Source organism: Mesoplodon bidens (assembly GCF_964165515.1).
Source record: "Mesoplodon bidens genome assembly, contig: HAP1_SCAFFOLD_72, whole genome shotgun sequence".
NCBI lineage: Eukaryota > Metazoa > Chordata > Mammalia > Artiodactyla > Ziphiidae > Mesoplodon > Mesoplodon bidens.
In genome coordinates this window covers 1,673,767-1,692,841 of record NW_027671438.1, presented here as the reverse complement: position 1 = coordinate 1,692,841, position 19,075 = coordinate 1,673,767, and the positions used below count along the sequence as shown (strand labels likewise).

Below are 19,075 nucleotides of genomic sequence, written 5' to 3'. Positions count from 1 at the left end.
AACAGTGAGAGGCCCGCGTACTGCCAAAAAAAAAATAAATAAATAAAAGAAATCTACTGGGGAGATGAACTTCCACTCCTACTAAAAGGCAACACAATGATACTAATGTTCCCACTTTTGGGGGGAAGGTGTCAGAAGGGCCAGTAGGATAGCTGCACTTCTACTTGATCTGTCTGCAGTGAGACAATGTAAGTGCCCACTTTTGCTGGGGTATCGTCAGTAGGGCCCAATGGAAATTTGTACGTAATCCCCCAGTCCTTATACTACGCCTCAAATAGGATGACTTCCTTCTAAAAAGTAATAATAAAATTAAATGGGTTACAGAGTCATATAATAACTCACAATGTTTAGAATACAATGGAAAAATACTTATGACACCAAGAACCAGGAAATCACAGAATAAATGAGAAAAGACAATAAACATACACCAACACTGAGATAAAACATCTATTGAAATGATCAGACAAGGATTTTAAATAAGCTGTCACATAAATGCTTCAATTAGCAATTATGTGTTCCTTGACAGAAATGGGAAAAATAGAAAATGTAAACAAAGAACTAGAAGCTATAACAATAAAAACAAATGAGAACAGTAGAACTAAAAAATACAACAATCAAAAAACTTTGCTCAAAAAAAAAAAAAAACTTTGCTCAAGAGTAGACTGGAGATTACAAAGCATAGAATCATGAACTTAGAAGAGATCAATACAATGTACCAAATGTACAGAGAAAAATAGACTGAGGGGTAAAGATGGGAGAAAGAACAGGATCTCAAGAACCTGTAAACAGTAACAAAAGCACTAACATTCATATCATCAAAGTTCCAGAATGAAAACAGAGGGCAAGTAGGACTGACAAAGTATTCAAAGAAATCATGGCTAAAAAGTTCCCAATTTTTTAGAACACATAAACACAAATTCAAGAATCTGAACAAACCCAAAGAGGAGAAACGCAAAGATATCCTTGCCAAGACGCGTTACAACGAAACTTCTGAAAAGTAGAGACAAAAAAAATCTCGAAAGTGGACAGGAAGAAACGATGCATTACTTATTGAGAAACACCAATTCCAATGACAGCATATTTCTTGTCTAAAACTTTTTGAAATAATGCAACATAGCTTTCACCATCCATGAATTTCTTGAATCATATTTATGTTTCTAAACTATTTCTTGTATCAGGTGTTCACTTTGTACCAAGTTCATTGTCCTAAAATGGCACATACCAAAGTATCAAGAGGTTCCCTTATTCCTGATAAGCTGTGATTGGATGAAGAAGACCTTGTTACCCTGCCTGTCTGATTTTTATTATAATCAGATGTTAATCTGTACCAGTCTCCATATTCAAAATTCACCTTCAAAATTATATGTTATTTACATGATGGTTGTCTTTATTTCATTTAGCTAGTATCATGACCTTATAAATGCAGTTTTGGTCATTTTCTACTAAAACCTCATATTTATCTGTGTGGAAAAACATCTCCTACTTGTTTGCCCTCTTATAAACTCTTCCTGTAATTTAATCCTCATGAGCTTTATTTCCCCTAATTGTAATTACTTAATATTTTGTAAAACATTTAAGAGATCACTGGTATGCTCTTTTTTTCAATCATCTATACATTTAAACAGTGTGTTGCAATAAGAAATAGTACTGGTAATCAGAAGACCAGAGTCCTAGTTTTACCCGTAAAAATGAACTATATGTGCATTTAAATAAGTTTTATATAAGGTTATATAAGGTTTATTCTGATTCTAAAATTGTTATGATTATTTAGAAAAGTATGTTTGAAATATGGCATTCTTCAAAACCAATAGAGGTTTGAAATCTATTAAAAATCTACAAAGAATTCAACTATTTCACCTTTTTCCCTGATTTGATATTAAACTGTAATCCTTCATCTTTCACTTACAGCATGCTGTAGCTGCTGTTGACACAAAGACAAAATATAATGTCTAAATATTGTGTACTTGTTTTTTAAATGAATACTTTTGTTTAAAATTGTCTTTTACATAGATTCTTGATTCCCTTTTCACAACTTTTCCATTCCCCATGCTACTGCAATCAATCACTCATGATAGAAAATTATTCTCTTTTCTGTTTGCTAAAGCTCTTTTTAAAATACCAAGTTTCAAATGATCATCAATTCAAGAAACTTTGGGAAATGAACCTCATCATTTTCAGAATGAATATTTTGTTTCACTGGCTACCAGGACACCATCCTCTCCTAGATTTCTCCCCTCCTCACTCACCATTCCTTGGCAGTCTCCCTTGGTGATGCCTCCCATCCCTCAATGTCTTTTAGAATGCCCTAAGGCTCATTCCTGGCCCCCTTCACTCTCCATCTACCTTAACTACTCATGAGTTTTAATCTAGTCCCATTACTTGAATGGGAAGATGACTTATGATTCCCCAATTCGTACTTCTAGCCCTAAGCACTCACCTAACCTCCAGACTCCTAAGTCCAATTTCCCACTAAATATCTCCAATCTATGCATAATAGACATTTCAAACTTAGCAAATAAAACTAAATATTTTGCTTTGATCCATCCATTGCACTCCCGTTTTTCCTGGCTCCATAACTCATCCAGTTGCTCAGGCCAAAAATGTTAGATTCATCCTTGAACTCTCACTTTCCCACAATTCCTGTGTCCAGTCCATCAGAAATTCTTGCCAGTCTAACTTGAAAATACATCCTGAATCCACCTACCTCTCACCTTACTCTTGCCGTCTTTACTTACTCCAAGCCATCATTGCTTGCCTCATCTAATGCAATAGGCAGCCTCTTCCACAACCTCCTTGCTTCCTCCCCTCTTGCCCCAATCCTTATAGTCTATAACCAATACAATAGCCAGAATAATCACAAAAAAAACATGAATCATATCACATTATTTCCCAAAACCTGTTCCCATCACTTTAGAATAAAAATTAAACTTTTTACCTGTCCCACATGCTTTATTCAGTATTTCTTCTGCCCTACTCTCCAAGCTCGTTTACTACTACTCTTCTCTCACACACACATCCAGATTTTCTTTCTGCAGTGGCTTTCCCAACATCAGGGCCTTTGCACTTGCTATTCCCTAAAACCTGGAAGGTTTAAAAAATCTGTAAGGTTCCTCCAAGCAAGATCTTAGAAGGTATTTACATTTCATTTTGTAGAGACATTTGGTAGAAGACATTTTTGCAAAAGATAGATACATTTTACTTTGGCGGCTATTCACACATCTGGCAATTTCCAAGTTGGTTAAATAACAAATGTGAATTGATGAAGCTAAAATAAAAGAACTGTTGTTGGTGAGACCTATGTGTTTTAAACCGTGAACTTTGAGGAATTGTAGACATGCAAACTCCACCATGGTTTCAGTGTTAATGTGTGAGAATTAGCTAAGGTATTTTCCAAATACTCATTACTCTCTAAAGAGCTTCTGAGCAGGAAATCAGAACAGGGCCTGTGGACCTGAATTTTATCTAGTACCACAGTTGATTCTGTTGCAGGTGGTTTTCAGTCAGCCCTTTGAGAGACACCAAGCTGGGGTATTTGCCCAGATATGATTACCAATGGTCATGCAAGTCACCAATGAGATACAATCGAGAATCAACAAATGACTGAAAAGAGTGACAAAAGAAGAAGAGGATCCAGTAAGGATCAGTAGAGACGCTATCCCAAGCACTCTTGGCTAGGAGTTTTACACATCCATTCATATAAATGGATGATAGTTAACAGCCAAATGGCACTGCACATTTTTTTAAGTTGCTGAGTATTAAAGTGTATGGCTAAGCATCATAAGTTTTGTTAAATTATATTTTGGTTGCTATAAAATTAGGTGTACATTGTGTGTCATAGATGTAGGGATACAGATGTGTAAATATATGTCATTGTTTCAGTTCTTCAGCTGATACTTCATAATGTCTTTGCAACTTCTAAATGAAGGGCCTCTTCAAATATTGTTTAGAAAGGAAAGATACCTGTTCATCCCTGTCCACCTCCCTTTCTTCATCCCCTTCCTTGTCCCTTCCCTTTTTTTTTTATATCTTTATTGGAGTATAACTGCTTTATAGTGTTGTGATCCCTTCCCTTCTTGAACAAATTAGTCCATTAAGTGAGGTAAAATAACCCTTTGTCAGCATGGGGGAGGTGGGCATTCAAGGAACCAAATGACTTGGCATTGGGTCTCAGAGTCTGAGAAAGGGGAGAGGATGTCTGCATAAGGGAGCCTGGAGTTGACTGCTGAAGTCTGATTCGTGTGAAAGGGCATCCACATGAGGAAGTGGCCTTGGCAACCACTGTGTACAGATTGTCCTAACCCGTGCCAGGTGGAGAAAATGTGTGGGTGGGAAAGTGGCAGCTACAAGAATTTACTTAAATACAGGAAGATTGATCAAATAATTAAGGATATTAAGAATATGGTAATCAGTGTTATTTTAATATCTGTGGAGGGAGTTAAAATATGAAAAGGGCAAAAACTAGAATGAAAGGGTGTTGAAAGGGAATGGAGGATGTTAATGTGAACACATGATTTTCAATATAGAGACATTATAGAAAAAACATAGACTATATGTATGCATATGTTTATGAATGTGTTTGTGAATATGTGTAAATGGTTATGAATATGTGTTTTCATATGTGTGTATGTATATATGTACATAAATCCCCTAGCTCTGCCTATTGAGAGTACCTGGGACCACTGCTTTCCAAGAGCAATGAATACACCTAGTGTCCAGATCTTGGTTTCTAAATACAGCTCTCCAACTGAAGGAACTAAAGGTCTTTGGAGAAATGGCTGATTCTAGAACCGCTACAGGGAAAATATAAGATGACCCTAGAACATATTGTTTCAAGAAGTAAGGGATCAGCCATAAAAAGAAGCGAAATTGAGTTATTTGTAGTGAGGTGGATGGACCTAGAGTCTGTCATACAGAGTGAAGTAAGTCAGAAAGAGAAAGACAAATACCGTATGCTAACACATATATATGGAATCTAAAAAAAAAAAAAATGTCATGAAGAACATAGGGGTAAGACGGGAATAAAGACACAGACCTACTAGAGAATGGACTTAAGGATATGGGGAGGGGGAAGGATAAGCTGTGACAAAGTGAGAGAGTGGCATGGACATATATACACTAGCAAACGTAAAATAGATAGCTAGTGGGAAGCAGCCGCATAGCACAGGGAGATCAGTTTGGTGCTTTGTGACCTAGAGGGGTGGGATTGGGATGGTGGGAAGGAGAGCGATGCAAGATGGAAGAGATATGAGGATACATGTATAACTGATTCACTTTGTTATAAAGCAGAAACTAACACACCATTGTAAAACAAGTATACTCCAATAAAGATGTTAAAAAAAAAAGAAGGGAGTTATCACAGAATAATTGGGAAACATCAAAGGATATAGAAGCCAAACTGAAGGGGTTTCCACTGGACAAATCTTGAACAATCTCAGCCTCAAAATAAATAATGGCAGAAATGTATTATACTCAATTGAATAAAATAGGAGTCTATGAGTTCATACTGATTTAAATAATTAAATTGAGTAAATTATGTTTGATGAGGAACAGGATATTTACATAATTACAAAGTGCCTTACCACAAAAATTATTAATAATGAAGGAGAAAAAAATAACTTTACAATGGAGAAGACTGGGTGATACACCTTAATCAAATGAGTCACATGATATTCCAGTAAGGTTACAGGTTAAAAGTTTGCCAAAATTGTTTGATAGGAAGCAGTGAGAAGAACAGAGCTTCACCACTGTGTTATTCCTGCCAACTACACATATCCTGAATAATCATGAGACAAATACAAACAGCTAAATCCTACAAAATAACTGATCCATATTCTTTAAAACTTTCTAGTTCATGAGATTCAAGGGAAGCCTGAGAAAATTTTCCAGATTAAAAAACTAAAGAGACAGGACAACTAGATGCAACATGTGACACTGGGCTGATCCTTTTATTATGAAGGACATGATGGGGATAATTGACAAAACTTGAAAGGGGTCTGAGGATTAGTAGCTCTGTGGTCATGTGTCAGTGTTAATTTCCTTATTTTCATGATTATATTTGGATATGTGTTTGTAGGAAATACTAGAGGATTTGGGGGAGACATTGCATTGTGTTAGCAACTACTCTCAAATGGTTTGGGAAATAAATTATTTTTATTGTCATTTCAATCTTTCTTTAATTTTCGAGATTGTTAAAAGAAGGCAAAGAAAAGAGGAGTAACCCTCCTTTTCCTGGCGACTGCCATAGTTAAAAGCTCAGTTTACAATGGTGGTCAGTTTTTCAGTCTATTTGTGCTAATTTCTGTTACTAACAACATAGCATCTTACTTTCTATTTGAGGTTTTTGGATTTTTCTGAATTATGCTTTTGCTTTTTATTCTATCAAATGTCTATGAATTTGATAAAGTCCTCGGTATTAACACAAAATCAGTAAGATTCATAAAAATAAAAATAAGTTCTTGGAGAAATTTATAAATTTCTACCTGCATTCAAATTGGAGTAAGTTGGCAAGAAATTTATAAGGGGAAAATACTATAAGGAGCACTCCCATTCAGAAACTCAAAATGGTTGCACGTGTTTATCTTGTAAGAGGTCTGTGATGAAACAGCAGGATGAAGGCTATATGTCCAAACTTAAATGCAATCTTTTAAATCGCCTTTCGTGTCAGGCCATGTAAGAACTGGGCAATTCAAGAAGTAAATTAGAACAATTCTTATTTTCAATAATTTCTTAGGTCAACACTTAGAATAATGAAAGACTTATCTTTAACTCCAAGAAATCTGGACAGTTATTAAAGCAAATGTGTTGTCCTACTGGCCTACACCTGGTTACAAACAGCAGTACGACTTCAGAAAACCCTGGACACTGAGTGGGCTTTCTAACTATAGCTTTTTCTTTCTATGAAGGTGTTTTACAAGAATGCTATCTTTTGTGAAAATGTGGCCTTTAGAAAGGGTACACTAAGGTCTGTGACTTTTAGACCTAGAAAAGATTTGAAATATTTTCTTAGCCTGGGAATCCACATTTTAGAGGCATAGAAAGAGAAACCCAATGAAATTAAATATTTTGCCCACCATCAAATGGCAAACAAGTAATAACGACAGCACTCAAGCCTCTGTCTTCTAAATCCATTGAATGCAGCATAAATAGATTTCAATAACTGCTGATTTTCATTGTCCTCAACACTACATTTCTTCTGTGCCTTATCCCTCTTCTTTTAAGAGGGATGACAACATTATCTGCAAACTTTATCTATAACTATTTTTTTTTAATTTTGCTGTTTTGTAAACTTTTTGTTTCTATGTTGAAAACGTGTAAGGACATTTACCTTCTTTCTTGAAACACCTTTGCCTGCATTTATCACATTTTATTGTTGAACTATCGTGTAGCAATAAGTACAAAAGCGCCTCTAGTAGAGGAGATAATATCAGAGGCAACAAGGCGTGTGTATGGGGGGGCGGGGTTAGAGTTGACATACCTTAAGGGAGATGAGGAGAGAGGGAAGAGAATAGAAAGTTTATTTATTTGAAAAAATAGGGCAAGTTAGAGAATTTTGGCTAAACTTAATACAATATAGCTTTCCTTAACTTAAATTCCGGGTTAACTTCCACTCTTTACATTGCCACAGACTAGGGAATAAACAAAGCAAAAAGATTTTTGGTACCACCATTTTGTGTTAATTTCATAAAGATTTCTACAAGACTTTTAAAAAATAAATTGAAAAACGAAAGTCTTGTCTTTAGCTTATTTTCCCTGCATGCTTGCACTTTAATAAGTTGATAAATGGCATTTAAACTCAATAGTTATGATTAATTCTGTCCCACAATTTTTAAAAGCACTGGGGATTGTGTGCGTGTGCATGTGCCCACCTTTACAACCAGTAAAATAAAGTTCTTGATCCAGAAATGATTATCACTTAGACTATTGAATAAAATCAGATATGATAGAGGGGCCAGCTGTTGGTAGGTTTAAAAGTCACCCTAGGTGATTAATTCATGCAGCAGTGTTGCACGTCTCTCTTTAGATGAAGCACTTAGAAGTAGAACCAAGCATGGATCTAATTTCATATCTGAGATGTGTTTTATTTAGAGTTCTTTGGCAAGTGCTTGCTCTATGTGTTTTTATAGTCTTTGGTTGTGCTATAAAAATGTCAAAATTATGAATTAACAGATATGCAAAAGTGAAATCCTAGAAGATAGGATAAACATGAAGTCCTCTAATTATCACTCAAATAAGTTTGGTTGACACAGAACTGGGAATCAGATAAAGACATTAATAATTCATAATGCTGAAGTTAAAATCTTCTAGTTACAGTACAAAAGAAATCCTAATTTGTACCACAAGGTAATGAATTCAGTACTTTTCATTTGTTAAACATTTGCTTATTACCCTGCACCGTGCATATAAAACTGTTCCCAAATTTGGAGGGCAAACAGGAAAAACAGACACTCTCTACCCTCAAGTTGTTTATACTGCAGTCAGTGAAATTTCTCTACTTTGAGATCTTTTAATTCCTCAGCTCATTGTAACATCTTCTTCAGATGAATTGTTTTTTATTTGTTAAAACCAATGTTTAGCACTTGAAATAGTTTCCTCAATGTTCCTGATAGTGAAATAGAGTCATCATGGTAATTTCCAATAATAATTATAGAGTTGATAGGAGAAATGCTCAAGATTGATAGTAAAGTGATTTCAATAATCTACAAAATGTCTTGAGGTTTCCCAGATAACAACTTGTCTCCCAGACAAAAATGCACTTATTATTTATCTTCCAAGCTTATAAAAATTTTTGTACTTTAATCATATAGAGATTTTACAACATCTTTTCATTCATATTTTAAGATATTTTGTTCAGTAGATTATCTCATTTAGAAACTATTGATTTATATATACATACTATGTAAATATTAGTATACATTTCCCAATGACTAGATTAGTGCTTTCTTAACTACTTAAATTTGTTTAATTCATATTGTTGTTCTTCAGCATTTCTTTTACTCACTGGAGCCTATCCTACTGACTTCAAAAAGCCTGAAAAATCTGAAAATCCCATTTAAAGTAACTGTATGGAAAATCTTTAAAATAACATATAATAATGGTAGAGAAGAAGTGTATTGAACATTGTGCTGAGATTATTCCATTAATAAAGAGATTAATCAATAATTCTAATATTCAGACATATAATCAAAATGAAAAACAATCATAATACTGAGCAATGACATTTTCAATAAAGGGAGATATTAAATATTGTATAGGAAACTAGAATCTGCAAAGCAGACAAGTTGGCAATGATTATACATATATTTAAAATATGTTGAAACAGTCATAGACAGTTTTTCTTTTTGGCTGAAAAGAGGCCTATTGAAGTGTTTAAGCACTACTTCAACTGGAAGAGATATTTAGACACTATACAGAAAACACGATTGCAGAAGAGCAGATATTAGCAGGTGTGTGAATGTGTATGTCTTTTTGTTTTGTTTTGTTTTGTGGTACGCAGGCTTCTCACTGCTGTGGCCTCTCCCGTTGCGAAGCACAGGCTCCGGATGCGCAGGCTCAGCGGCCATGGCGCACGGACCCAGCCGCTCCGCGGCATGTGGGATCTTCCCAAACCGGGGCACGAACCCGTGTCCCTTGCATCGGCAGGCGGACTCTCAACCACTGCGCCACCAGGGAAGCCCGTGTATGTCTTTAATTAATGTATTTTCATTCATTCAAAAAGGGAAGAATGCCAAATTTACTTTAAAGGTGGCATTGTGATATGTTAAAGTTCCATTCTTAGACTTTTGCTGCTGTTGCTGTTCCTTTAGTATTCACCAAAGAGTACCGTCCTGTCATTTATCCAAGTTAGAAATCTAGGAGCAATCCTAGGATTCTCATTATAGGGTCCACTACCTTCATGCTCCCCCCTCAATAAGTAACACATTCTTGGCTCTCCTATATAGGAAAGCTCTCTCCAATGTACGCCTGCTCTGTCACTCTCCGGGTCCAGCATCTCTGCCTCAGCCTCCCATTGAAGTCACTTCTAGTTCATTCTGTGCAGGGCCATTTTTAAACCTTCCTCAGTCCTAGGCAATTGCCCTTTTAGAAGCTTTACCCTAAATGTTATCAAATGCATTAAAATGTGCCCAAGTCACATATCCAATATAATTTATAGATAACTATATGAAAGCTGAGTAACATTGCTGTTGTAGTAATATTAGTTGAAAATATTAATTACACAAGTTTTGATCTCCATTTTGCAGATTTGTTTTCATATTCTGGAGCCCTTTTTTTCAGGTTCCAAACAATTTTCTAAGTCCTTCTCAAACTCCTAGTCCCTAGTGAGTGTGCTTTTACTGTCACAGGGTTGAACAGCCCAGACAGCAAGATGTCTGAAGATGAAGACCATCACAGGGATGAGTAAATCAGATACGTGGAAGTTGGAATGCAAAGTGTTTGTAGAAAAAAATATACAAATCAAGGAAGAAATTGCAGTGTCAATTAATATGATGTATATCAGATGATAGTATTAAAAAGCCAGGTGAAAATAAAATAACTTAATAATGTACCTATTTGTCTGATTGTTTACTAGTGATATACTGCTCAGTGTAAGGTGAGAACCACAGATATTATCTTCTGGAAAAAAACCCTTTAAGCCCTAACAGTTTCAGTTTATAAATTTCCTCTCTAATAAATGAGGAATAAAATAATTTACAATAAATTAATTATTTCCTCTTCTGAAGGTACCAATACCACAAATTCAGTCAGAAGATGGATCAAGTTTTTCATACATTTCTCTCATTTCACATTTTTTAAATAAATGAGACTATATTTTGTCTAATGACTACCAGAACAACTATCTGGAAACTGTGACTTCATTATATGTGAGAGAGTATTTTAGGAGATACAGACGTATATTTAGATGGAGATATAAATACATAGCATATATACACAATATTTAATCAGACACAGGAAATGTCGGATAGCTCCAGAGTGGTACACCCTATGTTCTGAGCTGCTCCGAAATGCAGTTCCTTTTTTTTTTTTTTTAACATCTTTATTGGAGTATACTTGCTTTACAGTGGTGTGTTAGTTTCTGCTTTATAACAAAGTGAATCAGTTATACATATACACATGTTCCCATATCACTTCCCTCTTGCGTCTCCCTCCCTCCCACCCTCCCTATCCCACCCCTCTAGGCGGTCACAAAGCACCCAGCTGATCTCCCTGTGCTATGTGGCTGCTTCCCACTAGCTATCTGTTCTAATGGGAGTTCTCTGGGCACAAAGGGCACTATTTTCTGTAATGAGATTAGAAGAAAGGATTTGCTAATAATTGCTTCTATAGCAACTAAAAATCTTGGAATCCCACCTTTCAGCATTTTGAAAATCTTAAAGGGGATGTTGTCAGTAACAAAAAAATTGAAGACTGATTATGTATTTAAATTAATGATTCTTTAAATTCATCTGCCCATTCATCTTTTAAATTGATTCATGCTTCTCAGAAAATAAAATATGCTAATCCGTATATCCTTTTTCCACTGCGTAGGGCAACTATATCTAAAAACAAAAATACTATCATTTTACTTTCCTTTACTATATTCCTCCACAACTTGTGTTGTACTTTCATATTTTCTTTTCATTCTGCTAGTGAGATATATATCCATATATGTATGTATACATATATGTTTATATACACATAATATTTAGATTTTAGATATTTGCATTATGCAGGGCAATCCATAAAATGGATAGATGCTTAATTTTAATACCATTGAATACAATTTTCATAATTTTATACTTTAATTATTTTTGGAAGCACAAACCAGAAAGGGTAAAGCAAACTTGAAATGGAAAAAGATGACCAAGCTGGCATTTTGCATTTCAGACTTTATATTTGGACTACTCAGTGGGACAGATTATAATAACAAAATTTTGCTTTTGCAGGGAGGTCAATCTTTGCTTCTGCATTGCCTCATCTCTTTTAATCCCATCCAGTTTATTTTTCATCTCAGAAACTATATTTTTCATCTCTAGGAACTCAATTTGGGTTATTTTTATATCCTCTGTATGTCTATTTAAGATGTTGACGCTTTCCTTTAAACTTTTTGAACCTATGAAAATTAGTTATAATAACTGTTTGAATGTCTTTGTTTACTGATTGTACCATTTTTCAGTCTGTTTTCATTAATTAATTTTTCTCCTTGTTATGGGTTATATTTTCCTTCGTCTTTGCATCCCTAGTAATTCTAGATTGCATGTCAGATATTGTGAATTTTACTTTACTGTTTGCAGGGCGTATTTGTATTTTTGTAAATATTTGTAACTTTGCTCAAAGAGGTAGTTAAGAAATAGTTTGATCATTTTGAGGCTTCCTTGTAAGCCTTATTAGGCTGCAAGTGAAACAATTTAGTCTAGGGCTAATTTGGTCCCACTACTAAGCCTATACCCATTGAATACTCTGTGTACTGAATACTCTAGTTGATGCTGCATGTATTAAATTATATCAAAACATATTTGTATAATCTTAAAGCAATAAATGCAACACATAAAAATATAAAAAATTTTAAAAATTAACTTTTATTAAATAAAACAAAAATGTTTTCTTCTAGTAATTGTAGTATTTTAACATATTTAAATACTGCATCCCTATGAAATTCATTTTGTTAATAAATATGAAAAGAGAATCCACCTTTATTTTTCACAGGTGACCAGGGACTTGTTCAAACACCAACATTTAACTGTATTACACAAAACATTATGCCACTGGTTTTTATGGGTTATCATTATAATTAACAGCTTTATACAACCGTTGTCTTGTGCTGTTTGTTGTTCAATGTCTAAAAGTATTGTTTAATATATATATATTTTTTTACTTTTAGCAGTTTAAGCCAGGAGAGTAAATCCAGTTCCTGTTACTCCATCCTGTCCAGAAGCACAGGTCTTAAGTGAAATTTAATACCAAAGGAACAGTTCCAAATTTTACAACGGATCTATCACTGGTTGTTAGCATATCTTCCCACACCCAAGACACCAAGATACCTTCTACTCACTGTTAAAGCTTTATGATGAGCAAAACTTCCACCACTGTGCTTCCTTAGCATGTGAGTATATTTTTAACTTACTGGTTATATATATTCTCTAATTATCCATTATTTTGTCCTTCTTTTTGATTAGATATTGATATCCACATTTTTTTTCTAATAGCTCACAGAAATTTCTCTCATTAACAACACCAATAGAAATAACAATAAAAATCGCCTTGGGGGACCAAATTTATATCACATTATCAAGTTTTTATTTTGCTCCCATAAAACTTCTGCAAAATACAACCACTGTCTATCATCAGTATCATTAGAACAAAACCAAGTCATTCTAATCTCAAAAGCACAATATTTTATTTAACTTAATAAATTTCACATTATAAAAATTTTCTCATAGCATCATCCTTAATTCCTCAGTATTCACTAATATTGGGGGATTTTTCTTTCAGTTATTTGAGACTAAGGATGATTTTATTCATCTCTACAACCTGGTATATATATATGTACAATGTTTGTCAAAAGGTGGATATTCAAAAAAATTCTTGACTAAATTATGGTAATTCATGTGATCAGTTCTGCAGTTCTTAAAACTTTAAATTACTTGTTAATTCTAAGAGAAAGTCAGATAATTTTTAGAAGGATTTCCAAACCATGCTAAAGTGTCAGCCTTCATTTCCTTGTGTGAGGGAAACAGGAGAGAAATAGATGGTTTTAAAGTTCTCCAAGCTTCTGTGTCCTTTATACATCCACAATTTTAATCCTTATCATTTTCAAGATTTGCTAAATTATTTGAGATGATCCATTCTCTTATTAAAGTTACATATTTTATGTCACATACTGAGCATATGAACAAATAACTTACTGATAAATGACAATGCCCATAACATCAGGTTAATCTGATTTCCATGAAATGAGCTATAACTTCAAGAATATTAATTCATCTAATAAGGGTGATGATTTACATAATGTTGCCTAAAATATTTCTCTTGATTATTTAAGAGAGTTTTCCTAGGGGAAAATAGCTGGGAAGTCTATAGAAAAAAAAAAATAACAACCATGATTAATTTAATTCCAGTCTAAAGGACTCCATATATAATGTATTTGAGAAAACCAAGTCACTATTATAGATTCAGATAAACGGTTGTATATTTGAGATATTTTTAATGTAACCCAAATTATAAGAAATAGTTTTTTGGTATAGAAGCAACCACTCTTTTACCTAAAGGAAAATATAAAATCTGAGTTCATTGAAAATTTGCCTCATTGCCCTCTGTTAGTTTGTGCCTGCCCCATCCTTAGGGGCCCAGTTAAGGACTATTCTATCATCCATACATCAGAAGAGAATGTCTGTGTTCTATGTTGATAGTCAGTCTAAACAAATATTTATACAGTTGAGATCAGAGATATAAAATGTCAGTTCCAAATCCACCCATGATGGCACATATACCAGACAGATGACAAAGGTTATAAAGGCCTGTGAAATACTTGAATCATATTTTGCAACCCTTGAAAGAATTCAAGTTGGAGATTAGCAGAAACCAGGCTCAGTTCTGTCCATAATCCCCTTTATCTGTCTTCTAGCCAACAATATGAAAACCTGAAGCCAAGCTGACAAATAGAGTGTGAAGGGCCTTCTACTGCATTTAAGAAAAAACTGAGACTTGCTATAGGTAGAAATTATCTTTTCTATTACTATTATTGTTGATGTTGTTGTTATTCATAGAAATAATGAAAAAAGACCCCTAAATAACATTATTCTGCTGGATTCTTTACTATATGCAACACAATAAATTAACTCGCTTCATATTACACTGGGCATATAACATGAAAACATGTGCAGAGAACAGAAATCAGTATCTGTACAGACAAATGCCCCTGTGATAGAGAAATCTATTATTTTAAGTCCAGACAATTAGATCTATTAAGGTGTAAGAGTGTTTCAGTACAGTCCTGCTAAAAGTAAACCTTAAAAGTAAATCGGAAAAAAAAAAGGAAAACTGATGCCAGTTAGATACAAAATATAAGATTATGCTATGTATATGGGACAGGATAGAACTCTGAATGCACTCACATGTAGGGAAAGCAATATTAGTGACAAATCAACTAATGTCCTTATTGAGCATAGACGTTCCAAGAAGGGTGAAGAGTACTGTATATTAGATGTAAGACTCATAATATTCAAGTTAGTTGTAAAAGAAACAAGGTAAATGCTTTCAGTCAATAGGATAGGCTGAACTGATATTGAGAATCCTTTCTTGCAATCTGAACACACAGTTTGTTATACTTGTGTTTTCTTTTATATGTTGCTTTTACATGTAGCAACACATAAAAAGAAAATGAACAAGCTTACAAAAAATGGGGGGGGGATCGCCAGTCTCAGGATTTAAGGAGAAAAAACAAATTCAACATTAGAATAGTGAGGAGGAGTTGAAACCAAGAAATTCAAGGGGGCCCTGGAAATAATAAGCCTTGTTTTTGAGGGCTGGCTTTAAATATCTGTTGTCTTATCAGAAAACAGGTAGATGCTGTTGTCTTATCAGAAAACAGGTAGATGCTGGAAAACAATAGAATAATATCTTCAAAGTACTGAGCACATATAGCTGTCCAAATTAAAATTCTACACCTCATTTTAAAAAACTACTCAAGAACAAGAAGTAAAGAAATTTTCATTCATAGACAAAGAGGAATTACCACCCACAAACTGTAACAACAACAACAACAAAATGACTAAAGCAGTAGCAGCAGCTATTGGAATTGTCTGAAGGCATTAAAAAATATTCTGATGCCTGAAGCCAATACTTGGAGATTTTTTTTTTTTAACCAGTGATCTAGGCGGTGTTTCAATAATGGGAGCTTTAAAAAGTTCTCACATAATTCTCATGTGTTTTAGGCAAGATTGGAGACCATTGTACAAAGAATGTTCTTCAGTAAGAAAGAAAATAAGCATAATAAAAAGAAGTAGGAAGGTGCACTGAACAGTGACCAGCAAAGAAATTTGTAATGTTGGAATGAATCTGAATAACGGTTGAGTGTAAAAAATAATAGCCAATGGGGGTATGTACAAAGTAAAACTAAAACACTAGATAATATACTGAAATACTGGAGATCAGATTTAAAATTTGAGGGGTCCATGAACTGCTTAGGAGGAAGATGAGATAATTAGTTTTAGACTTTTTCAAGTTAGAAATATATGTCAAATTTTTCAGAAAACACTAATAATGAATACTTCATATATGATTCATAAAAAGGTAGACCATAAAAAGAGAATGAAAAATGTGTTTAAACGAAGTTAGTACCGGGAGGGATGAAACACGGAAAAATAAAGGAGAAATAGATCAATAATCACAATACATTTGATCACAGAGACAATAAAAATAAATTTAAAAATTCCAGTTTATGCTGCTTACAAAAGACATATATAAACTATTTTTAAGATGCAATGCAATACTTCACTCGAAATAATTAATTATATACATGATAAATGATTTTTAAGATTACATATTTGGCATGATGACATGTCTACAAATTTTTAAAACTCAAAGCAATCATGTGTTTTTCATGGATTCATTTGCATATAGTAAAAAGTTCAAGCATGGATTCAAAGTATTTATATTCAATTAATGATACCAGTTATCTAAGAAGAGGAAAAATGGGACTGAAATGAGAATAGAGAGGAGAGAAAAGAAATGTGTGTGTATCTGTGTGTTTGTGTGTGTGTGTGTGAACACACGTACAACAAATGTGTGCTTCTTTCACAGCATGATTCACTGTATTCCATCACAATATTAATAAGATTTCACACAATATGGACATCTCTGCAGAAATTAAAATTGTCCCATGCTTATGTGTATTGGGCAATGAGCTCACCTTACTATTTCCATCCATTCTTCAATTAAAATCTAGAAATGTGAATGGGCTGTTAGAATTTAGTTAGTGAGCCAATTATCTTTACAGAACATGCTAGTTATGCACAGCTTTTCCTTGGCTTAACTATGTTTTAAAATAGCAGGCATTCATTTTACGTCTTTAATTGATGGCTATCACACACAATTAGTTTGAAATTTCTTATCAATATGCTTGAAATATACTTGGTTGAATCATTGGAGTAATCTTTTTTGAACTTACCCAAAAGTATGTGTTTAGCCTTCCTAAACACAGTGGCACATTTCCAAGTACAAAGTAGTTGCATTAGAATTATTCCTAATATGAAGACATTCAATATTTGTGGCAACAAATTTTCTCTTGAAAACTTAGCTTCCAGATGGAGGAAAAATAAGGGTAGAAATGTATTTAAAGGCAAATTTGAAGATGAGAAATCAAAATTCACATTCCATAGTGAAAGAAAAAGGGTTAGTAATTACAGAGAGAAAGGCAAATACAATGCAAAAATTATTGGAACATATTTTGCTCAATTACAAACAAACTTACATGGTAAGTTGTAGCTTCCATTATTGCACCAATTTGTAGCATATTTTAATATTTTCATTTTGAAAGGAAAATTTTAAAAAGTCATCTATTGTTGTTTTAGAAAGTATCTAGAGTGGTTGAAGTGAAATAACTTTCAGAAAATGTGTTAAAATGGGGCTACAAAAGACTTAGGAGGACATAAGCTTGGTTCTTATTATGGACAGTTTGCAGATCAGCCATGGGGATACACATTATTTCCAATTTAAAATGAATGATGATTCTATACACATATATATGCATCTTATCATATTGATTATAAACGAAGTAAAATCTCATGAAATCTAAGTATGTTTGAAAAACTTAAACCTATTTTTATGTTTTTCCAAACACTAGAAAATGAAAGCAATTTCTGTTGTTTGTCATTTTCTTTTGGACTCTCTTGGCTTCCTGAAAATGATTATGTCAAGATATTGGAGAAATATTCATAGGAAGCAACAGAGGCCATGAGAATAGAGACCTACACTGCTTCCTCATTAGAAAAAATAAAATAAAAATTCCTGTCTATCCATTTCAAATTACACTCAGGGATGCTTATAATATAGAATTTGAAAGTTGAATACATACTAGTTGTCAAGTAGTCAGCCCCGTTGATTATTCATGCATTCCCTCCTAAGTATGTTGTTCTTAGAATTCAGAGGGGTCCTTTAATCACACCCCCCATCTTGACCACTCACATCTCCAGATTTTCCTACTTCACGGCATATTGGTGTTTAACTTATTAAACAAATATTTGTTGAACAATTACTATGCATGCTAAGCAAAGGGGATCAAAGATGAATGAATATTCATTTGTCTTTAAGGAGACACAGTCTACTGGAGAGAGGCAGAACTGTGAACAGATGACTGCATAAAGAGGCAAAGTCAAGTCTTATTTATTCAGAGGAAGAAGTCCCCGTGATCAAGCAACAAGTAAAATCATTTCAGTGTGCAAGACGTGGATTTGTGATTGAAAATGCACAAGCATATTTATTATCCATCATAGATGATCACCTATTATAATCAGGGAGATTTCTTAATGGCACAGCATCTAGAGGAGGACGTCATGCATGAACCTGTCATATTCAGAAAGTAAGGAAGTGGCACAGTGGGAACAATTCAGGAAAGTAAATAAACATGACAGTAGGTTTTAAATCTACTTTACTTGTTCTTACTATTATTAATCTATTTGGGCAAGTGGTAGTTTTCATTGACGTTAGCATTTTTTCATCCACGACTTGAAATCAGACATTAAATATTAATATTATAAAAATATTACAAATGGAATTCATTCACAAATTTATAAAAATAGATCAGCACCAGAGACCTATTTATTGGAAACAGAGTAGGTAGAACAATGAAACTCATTTATAGTTCCTCCTCAACCAAAGTGGACAGAAGTTTTATATGTAGAGGTCAATCCTGGGACAGAGGCTATTTAATATTTTCATCAAGTCTAGGATCATAGAAAAGCATGTGGATTTAGTCATTTACAGTTCTCTTTAGTTGATAAGACTGATTAATACTTTGTCAAGATCAAAATTCAACATGACCGTAATATGACCTTGACAAATTGGAGAAGTGGTTTAAAACAATGCAATTTAATAAGTCTAA

General features: G+C 33.9%; 1 long non-coding RNA gene across 1 annotated transcript in view; it reads left to right on the top strand.

The window, feature by feature from the left end:
• The window catches only part of LOC308611348, a 35,884-nt gene extending 17,273 nt beyond the window's left edge, over positions 1-18,611 (top strand). The window contains exons 2-3 of the long non-coding RNA XR_014014850.1: positions 12,857-13,078; positions 18,286-18,611. This is a non-coding gene — a long non-coding RNA (uncharacterized lncRNA). The remainder of the gene's footprint in view (positions 1-12,856; positions 13,079-18,285) is intronic.
• The last annotated feature ends 464 nt before the right edge of the window (positions 18,612-19,075 follow it).